The sequence below is a fragment of the Onychostoma macrolepis genome, chromosome 19, assembly GCF_012432095.1.
Source record: "Onychostoma macrolepis isolate SWU-2019 chromosome 19, ASM1243209v1, whole genome shotgun sequence".
Taxonomy (NCBI): Eukaryota; Metazoa; Chordata; class Actinopteri; order Cypriniformes; family Cyprinidae; genus Onychostoma; species Onychostoma macrolepis.
Window position 1 is genome coordinate 33,751,704 of NC_081173.1, and position 10,174 is coordinate 33,761,877.

Below are 10,174 nucleotides of genomic sequence, written 5' to 3' on the forward strand. Positions count from 1 at the left end.
ATGATGGGTAGTTTCAATAAATTTGAAATTTTAAGCATATTGTCTTGTTGGGCCCACCCTAAAGCCCAGGGAAATCCTGCATAAAACCCACTTGGGTATGTTGCACGGGGCCAACATGGAACCAGTGGACAAACCCACTTACAACCCACATTTCGGCCCATGTAGTAACCTTGTAGTACCCACATAAACCAAGATGGGTCTTGCACATGTTGCCAAGTTGGGGCCCACCTGTTGGCAAGTATAATCCCACATGAAATCCATGTGGGCAATTGGCATTGGGCCATTATGGAACCCACGGACAATCCCATTTTGGGCCCACTTTTTCAGCCCATGTAAAACCCACATGGGCCCCACACACAAATGTTGGCTGGGATAAGATGGTGCAGTAATACAATGCTGCAATCTCAAGACTGTCAGCTGTTTGTTTACAGAGTATACAATTGCATCAAACACAGCTGAGCCAATTATAATCAATAACTGGAAGCGTCTGTTTTTATAAATGTGTTTTGATATTGGCTATAGCATGAGAAAACTGTAGCATAACGCTGCCATCAAGGCAAAGTTTTCGTCAGGGAGGTCCCTGCTTATTTCAGCAAGATTCATTCTGCACGTGTGGCTTCATACTAGACTGACCTGCCTGTAGTCCAGACCTGTCTACTATTGAAAATGTGTGGTGCATTATGAAGCAAAAAATATGACAACACAGTCTACTTAAAGTCTACTTAAGGTACCAAGGAAGAATAAGAAAGAAACTTTAACTTTAACTTTCCTTCTGTTGTTAGAAGAAGAGGTGATGTGTCACACTTGTTATGTTTTATGTTCTTTAATAAAGGACATCAAGACTCTCATACTCGGATACCAGCGTAACACCTTTATTCTACTTCCTGCACTCTTTTAACCCCGCCCCCTAATATTCATGATAACTATGGATGCCCCGAAGGCACACAATGCAATTACATGTACACATACATGACATCCCTCTTTTTTTTCTTTTTTTTAACAGAGCATACATGTAGTTTGTAAACAATCAATCAAAATAACTTTTACTCTAACAACAAAGTGATAAACTGATAGACAAATATGTTCTCTGAATGTATTACTTGCTAAAACTTTAAACACTCAGAGCCTTGTAACTTGAAACTCAGTCTCTGTATCTATCCGGAACTCTCACTACTCTCCCAGATCTGGTACGGTATGGATGCTCTTGGACTTCATGAGAGTTTTCCTCTATACAATACTCAGGTTTTTCTTTGTCATGAGTATCAGAAACATATTTTTGTAACTGTTCAGCCTCTTGTTGTCCACTTGTCTCCATGAGCATACTCTTGTCAAATACTGATTTGTCAGTTTCTTTTGTTATTCTCAGATGTTTGCGATTTCTTCTGAACAGGTTACCATCTGTTTTTTTGACCACAAAGGATCTGGGATGCTCATGTCTCCGTTGGACTACAGCAGGTTGCCAAGACTCTCCTCTCTGCATTCTGATCTTCTCTCCAGGTTTCAGATCCGGTAAGAGCTTTGCCTGCCTGTCATAATAAAACTTTTGCTTACTCTGCCGTTATTTGAGCTTCCTTTGCACTTGTTTCATGGCATGGTAAGCAGCGCAGATGATGTTGGCAGCTTTGTCCTGAGACGACGCCCCATCAACAGCTGTGCAGGAGACAAACCTATCCCTTCGACTGGTGTGTTGCGGTACTCAAGTAGTGCAACATATGGGTCACTGTTGTTACTTTGAGATTTTTTTTTAACAGAGTCTTTACCGTTTGCACAGTCCTTTCCGCTTGACCATTAGATTGTGCGTAACCAGGACTGGAGGTTACATGGTTGAAATCCCACTCTGCAAAACTAGTAAACTCTGCACTTGAATATTGAGGTCCGTTGTCAGATACTACAACATCAGGAATTCCATGCCTTGAAAAAATGGATTTCATTTCAAGAATCACTCCTCGGCTTGTAGTATTTGTAAGCTTTCTTATTTCTGGATACTTTGAAAAGTAATCAAGTCAAGTCAAGTCAAGTTGAGCTTTATTGTCATTCCGCTACATGCGGGGGCATACAGTGGAACGAAATGTCGTGCCTCACAGGACCACGGTGCTACATAAATACAGGCATACAGCAATGAAGTAAAACAATATAAACCTATACATAACTATCCTACTGATAGATTTTGACTATAAATATACTATATATATACTTTTTTTTTTTACCTACACATAAACTAAAAAATACAAACTATACGAGTGCTTCAGATTAGGGCTGCAACTAACGATTATTTTAATAATCGATTAATCTGTCGATTTTTTTTCTCTCTCTCTCTCTCGATTAATCGATGAATCGGATTAAAAAAACAAAAACAAGAAAAGCATTAATTTCCAACCCTTTATTCAAAAACAGAACTAAAATCTTTAGAAAGTGCACAAACATGTTGCTCCTTGAACATCCCTGAGCTGTTATAATAATAATAAAATAAAATAAAAATGGACTAACACAAAAATCTGCCAAATATATACTTTTTTTTTTAAATAAAGTGCCACCTTAGCTGCCAGAACAATAAATAATTTATAAAAAATAAAGAACAATACAAATCAGAAAATTTAACAGGATTTGTTTGAATGTCAGAACTTGTTCTCTACACTACACTGCAGACGCACACACTCGCAGACGCACACACTCACAAACTCTCACACTGACACACACACACACTCTCTCTCTCTCTCTCTCAAGTTCACTTGAAGCTTATTCATTAAATTATTACCATCATTGTAGTAAGTGCAAGGTTCATTTATACACCACATTTAAACACAGCTTAAGATGACCAAGTGCTATAAATGAACTTTAAAATTAAATTAAAAAGTACAACACACACAAATATATTTGTCAATAATAACCTATATGGGACAAAGCACAGAATATACACTGCAAAAAGTGCTTTTCTGACTTAGTAGTTTTGTCCCGTTTTCAGTCCAAATATCTAAAAAATCTTAAATCAAGATACATTTACTAGACACATGAAATAGCATAAGAAATTATGTCTTGTTTTCTGAAAAAACACCTCAAAATTAAGTGATTGTTTGCTTAAAACAAGCAAAATGATCTGCCAATGGGGCAAGAAAAATAATCTTAATGAGATATAATCTCAAACAGAAGTTTTAAGCATCACTTAATTTTCTCATGCATTTTTTCTTGTCTTGTAATCTTGATTTAAGATTTTTTTAGATATTTGGACTGGAAATGAGACAAAATTACTACGTAAGAAAAGCTTTTATTACAGTGTAGCTATACATGAAAACAGATTGAAAAATGAATGGTCCAAAAAAGGCGAGTGAATAAAAACGTGTCTTTAGTCTTGCAATGCAAAACTGTAAGAATCCACCCGCTAGCCCAAACAGCGGAATCCAGCGGATCGAAGGAGCTCTGCGTGTATGTCTTTCCTTGCGCTTCTGAAAAGATCACTTGATTTATTAAAATGTTGGTTTCTAATTTAATTCTGACTCTTTTCTCGTTTAAATCTGACTCCAATTTAGAATAGTTATTGAATACAAATTACAATGATAATTTAAAAACTGATCCTAACGTCCGTTGTGTTACAATTTGAGTATCCGATTATTCTGGACTTGCTATATTTTCAATTATCCGTTCACTGGGGACCTAATGCCTCTTTTGAGCCTAGCGTCGGCCGAAGGCGCCGGACTCACGATCACAAGCTCGCCAGTCTGATGTTAGTCAGAGGGTGTAGGTAGACTAATACCTAATTGTCGGCCGCCAACTGCTTGCTTATGACAAAAAGTGTAATTTCTTTAGTCTTCTCCCGTACAACTTGCTAGCATTAGTGATAGACAGAAATCTGAGGTCTCCGATGACGTGCTTACTGCTCCGTTCATTCATGAGTCTTCAGTTTGACCGATCCTGGCCATAGATTTGCGGTAACAAAAGCCTCCTCACAGTCTAATAGTCATAATGATTTCAGCAGAGTCTGGAATAAATCAAGAAATAACATTTATTTTGCCAGGCATAATAAAACATCAATAAAAAGAACAAATTCAATTAGTAAAACGCAGGCCCTATCTAACCTGTGGTATAAAAACAACATTTGGCAAAGACCTTATCAGGAGCACAACCCATACCAGAAGAACAGAATTTCTCTCAGGTTTGAGATCTTTATTTTTGGTCTGTTCTATTGATATGGGACTGAGATCCTATTTCCAATCGCATCGAGATTGTAAAATTGATACCAAACATGAAAAGTTTATGCTCATGAATTCTGAAGATATAGTTCTTGACATTTATTTGCCAACTTTTAATGGCTAGGACCATGTGCTCAGGGGGAAGGATAGGTGTAGGGATCGATGAGCAAATGGTCTTTCTCCCAGATCCTCTCATCTGATTAGAGAGTTTATTGTTTTGTGGCATGACATTTGCATTGCGAGAGTTCCTGAGAGACTGGCTTCCCGAGGAGATCAAAGCCCCCCTACACAAAGTGCAAAGTAACTACACCACCCATGCTTTACTACTGTTATTAACGAGCTAACGCTAACTTGTCATGCTTGTCAAGCTGGATAATGAGTAAACACCAGCACCAGGGACATTACGTTCCTCACTTCAAAACGGAACAAAAGTAGGATTCTGTAGTGATTTATGCTGCATTTACGCCATGTTGTAATTACCGTGATTCCGAGATGACAACACGTGATGTTCAACTCGGTACTGTTCACGTCCTCAGACTGAGGATTATCCGTTTCTATAGCGACAGTCAACAAAATGAACCCCCAACCGCGTAAAAATGTTATTGGCAGCTGTAAAACACTACATTTGTATGCTACTGCTAAATACTGCAGAACACAGAAACCGTGTCAGGCAAACAATAATTACAAACCGTGTGTTTGTTTGTTTGTTTGTTATTATTAATGACGGCGATAAATATTGCTAACCTAAACAAACAACAACAAAATAATAACAGTATGAACACTTACGTAATATTTTTATATTATAGTACATTATAGTAGCCTATCTATATATGTATCTATTTTCCCCTTTTTTAGAGCAGTATAGCTTACTTTGAAAGCGCCGCCATTTTTCGCTGGTTCAGCTCAGGTGCAGCGGTCACGTGGTACAAGCCGTAGCTCTCAGAAACTAATTACGACTTCTATGAGGACGTGAAGGTGTTGGTTCATTGCCGTGGTGCTGCCATGCCATGTCGCTTTTGCATATTTTGCAGTTAACACACTTTTTCTGTTTATTTAGTGTGAAATGCTCCCACACCTTGGATGACTTGGGTCACACGGATTTCTCTGTCTCCGCCATGTATCTTTCCTCTACCTCTGCTCATTTTTTTAATTTATTTTTTTGCTCCGCCCTGTCTATGAGGTGCCGAACTCTGCTAGCATCAGTGCGCGAGAGATACCAAGTGTGTTCACTCCGCGCTCAACTAAATTTTTTTTTTTATTATTAATCAAACGTCTCCGCGTCGCGCGACACAACGAATCAATTATGAAATTCGTTGCCAACTCTTTTAGTAATCGATTTTTATCGATTTAATCGATTCGTTGTTGCAGCCCTACTTCAGATAAATACTTTACATGTGCGAAGAGAAACATTGTGAGTCAGCAGCTGGCTGGGGAACAGTGCAGGATGATTTGTAGTGCATTAGCATGTAAACATACATATATTACTGAGTCTTTTTGTGGGATTTGTATACACACAGCAGTGTGTGTGAAAAGTGACTAGTGCGCATAGAGGAGGAGAGTGTGCTACTACAGGTGGTTTGTACAGGCCCACTCACCTGTGTGTAGCACACTTCGTTTGCACAAAAAAAGTTCCATAAGTTTCAGATGGTCCATGTTTCAGGAGGTAGGGGGTTTGTATGGGGTTTCAGAGAGGGGTGGGGTGATTTGAGTTCAGGGCTCTCACAGCCTGGGGGAAAAAGCTGTTGAGCAGTCTGGCAGAGCGGGCTCTGATGCTCCGGTACCGTCTTCCTGATGGTAGGAGCTGGAAGAGACTATGTGAGGGGTGTGTGGAGTCCTTCACGATACTGTTGGCTTTGCTGGAGCATCGTGTGAGGAAAATGTCCAGGATGGAGGGGAGAGGGGCACCGATGATCCTTGCAGCGGTGTTCACTGTCCGCTGGAGGGTCTTGCGGTCTGCTGCAGTACAGTTCCCGTACCAGACAGTGATGCAGCTGGTCAGCACACTCTCAATGGTGCCCCTGTAGAAAGTGGTGAGGATGGGTGGAGGGAGACTTGCTCTTTTCAGCTGGCGGAGAAAGTGTAGGCGCTGTTGTGCCTTCTTGGAGAGTGACATGGTGTTGGTGGTCCAGGTGAGATCCTCTGTGATGTGCACCCCCAGGAATTTAGTGCTGCTGACTCTCTCCACAGTCGAGCTGTCGATGGTCAGTGGGGGGTGGTCAACGGAGTTTCTTCTGAAGTCCATCACAACCTCCTTTGTTTTACTCACATTGGGGGACAGGTTGTTAGTGCCACACCATTTCTCCAGCTGTGCCACTTCCTCTCTGTAGTGCGTTTCATCGTTGTTGCTGATGAGACCTACCACTGTTGTGTCATCAGCAAACTTGATGATGTGGTTGGAGCTGGACTTGGCAGTGCAGTCGTGGGTCAGCAGCGTGAAGAGCAGCGGGCTGAGAACACAGCCTTGTGGGGCACCTGTGTTCAGTGTGGTAGTGCTCGAGGTGTTGTGGCCGACACGGACTGACTGAGGTCTTCCGGTTAGAAAGTTCAGAATCCAATTGCAGAGGGAATTGTTAAGGCCCAGCAGGTTTAGTTTATTTATGAGCTGTTGTGGGATTATTGTGTTGAATGCTGAGCTGAAGTCAATGAACAGCCTTCTAACATAAGAGTCTTTGTTTTCTAGGTGGGTAAGAGCCAGGTGGAGGGTGGAGGAAATGGCATCGTCCGTAGAGCGGTTCGGACGGTATGCAAACTGGAGCGGGTTGAGTGTGTTGGGGAGGCTGGTTTTGATGTTGTGCATGACTAACCTCTCAAAGCACTTCATCATGATTGGAGTCAGTACTATGGGACGGTAGTCATTTAGACAGGACACAGGTGATTTCTTTGGTACCGGTATGATTGTTGTGGATTTGAGACATGTGGGGACGACTGCCTGGCTCAGCGAGGTGTTGAAGATGTAGGGAGTGAAATTATTTCCTTTATGAAATGAACTCAGGAACTCACAGATGTCATGCAATAAAGCCATGAAACTAACCTGGAGAAGAGATCTCCATAGACAACAAAAGATCTCCAAAGAGAACAGACAACACCACCCTAACCAAACTTATCTTCTTTGTTCATTTACGACCCCCTTCTTCACCCTGCCACCTCTGCATCTCCCTCTTTCTCCCCAAAAGGGTTCACTCAAAGTTCATTAAGAATATGCAAATACCACATATCATGTATCTTGTGAACCTGTTGTTTTTCCCTTTCATGTTTGGTATTTTAAAGGTCTTTGTGAGATTGGTAAAACGGTCTCAATTTCACAGCAGTCATTATGGGAAATATTGGAAACTTAAGTTAACTTTGTGCTTCTGTTGTGGGGGTGGTCTCCTTTCAAAACCTGATAAACATTGCTCTACAGGTGTGACCGTTTGGGGCACGAGAACAGCTCCTACTGAGGTTTCTCATACCACATACACAGATCTAATCTGTTTTGGGGCAGAGAATAAATGTTTATGGGCCTTTTGTTCTGGTAGTATTTAAGGGAGAGTTGCAAATCAGTCAGCGCGATTCTGTAGCCAGAATGAGCCCATAGTGTGGTGTGTCTCTAAACTCCTTACTATGTATTTTCTAAGGTCTGGTATGCATCATTTACTCTTAGTTTAATCTTTGAGAATTTGATGCTCTGTATTGAGATGATTTGATATTTTTTAATTTGTTATATAATTGGCGTGATACAGCTTTACCTGACCAATAATAAATTGTTATATTTGACTTATTCTGATCTCCTCTGAAATCATTTTTTCCAGTAGATTAGAGTTGTAGTCTAGTGTTTCCACAAATCTGCGTCCAGGACAGATCATACTGAAGTACCAATGATTGAAACGGGGGCTCGTCATTAGGAATCTTCTGATTTCTGTCTGTCACTGACTTAACAAGTTACAGTTTTCGTGATTATAGAAAAAATACACTTTTTATTATGTGCTAGCAGGGTGCAGCCTATTTACAGGTATTATAGTCACCCTGTATCCTCTGAGTGAGATCAACTGGCGAGTTTGTGTCGTGCGTTCGCAGTTGGCCAGTGAATTGCTAAGCGACACTAGGTCGCTAATGAACGAATAATTGAAAGCATGGGATTTTCGGAAAAATCAAATATCTAAGTTAATGTACAATCGATATCTGTGATCAGTTTAATTATAAATATTGTCTAAGTTTAATGATCACTTGAAACTGGAGTCAGATCAAGCACGGAGCTAGACTAAAATTGAAACTAAATCTAGATAAACTCAGAGGCGCAAGTAAAAGACCGAACACGCATTAAACCTTCAACCAGGCCACTGGATTCCGTTGTTTGGACTAGTGCAGTGGTTCTCAAACGGGGGTACGCGTACCCCTGGGGGTACGTGAGGTGACGGATGGGGGTACACCCCTTTCTGCTGATTGGTCAGCCAAAGATCAACCGTGTCGTCATCAGTACTTCTGCAGTTCCGTGCTGCAGAATAGTAGTCCTCCGCTGCTGCAGGTGTACGGATTTATAACCGTTTTATTGCAACTACATTTCCTCTTTTTCTCATCAAATAAGCAGACTAATGAATAGCTCGACACAACTCGTGCCGAGGCAGTCTCTAGACAAGGCTTTTTTCTGTGTAGACCAGTGGTTCTTAAAGTGATCCGCGAAATAATTTGCTATAGCCTACCATATTTTTCAGACTGTAAAGTCACTTTTTTTTTTTTTTTGCATTTAAGGCCAAATAATCTAAATGTAGACTTTTAAAAGTAGGCGCGTCAAGTATCACTGTGGATTGGTTCTTGTGGTGGCGTGCGACAGAAAGATGTTCAGGGAGACCAAGACGCGCCAAAAGTGTTGCATGCTGTTGTTTTCTTTATTTTTCAAAGGCATGACATTTTGTAGTTATTTTGAATGTACAAAAAAAAAAAAATTATAGAGTATTTAAAAAAAATAATACAAGTGAACATAAATTAATACTCAATATTAATTAAATAAACTGCTTTAAAATGACTGCTGCATATTTCCTGTGCACTGCAGTACTGGTCTGTGCTTGACTGTAGTCCCGTACGTGTGTCTGCTTATTGATTTAACCCATCGCAGTGTATTGGAACTGTGTGAACTAGGCCAACTCACCTGTTCAGGCTATAGCTACACTGTAAAAAAAAATCTGTTCAATTTACGGAAAAATACCGGCAGCTGTGGTTGCCAGAATTTTACCGTGAAAAAGACGGTAGCAACATTTTAGGATTTACAGAACTGTTTAAATTTACAGTGAAAAACCGTATCTCATTAACTGATACAATGTTAATACACAAACCTTTCAGTTAAGTCATTTTATTAGCAGAAACCGACTACGCTTAAATTATCCAACTGCCATTTGTTTATAAACTAATATTTATAATGTTTATGTAATGTGAGCATAAGAGTACTGAGAACTATTTTGTTTAAGCCCAAGAAGAAAATTGTACTGATTTATGCAAAGTCATCAATTCAACTCAAAACTCTTGCAAATAACAGCAGCACACACATGCGTGATTAAAACTAGCAAGAACATTCTCATTACATCAGTAACTGCCTTTCAACAAAGCAACATGCAGCATAACATCAGTGTCTCTCTGTCCGTCCTGACTTAAGCACAGGCTCTACTCTCCAGCACAATGGTGACCCACAAAACACAACAGGAAGTTGACTGTTAGGTTTACAGTATTTTGCTGTTTATTTTCTTGATTTTACGGTGAAATACCGGCAGCTGTGGTTGCCAGTAATCTACTGTTTTTACAGTTTGTTCCGTAAATTAAATTTACGGTATATTTCTGTTAAAATTACGTTCCACAGAATGTTTTGTCATCTCACAAATTTAACCCCTTTAATCCCACAGCAAAATCCTCAGTTTTAAAGAGCACTTCTATGTGTCCACACTACAGAGTGTTGAAGTAACACTGAAGCAGTGATGAATTAATGAGAGAATTAAGTGACTAATTAAATTAGGATTGAGCTTTAT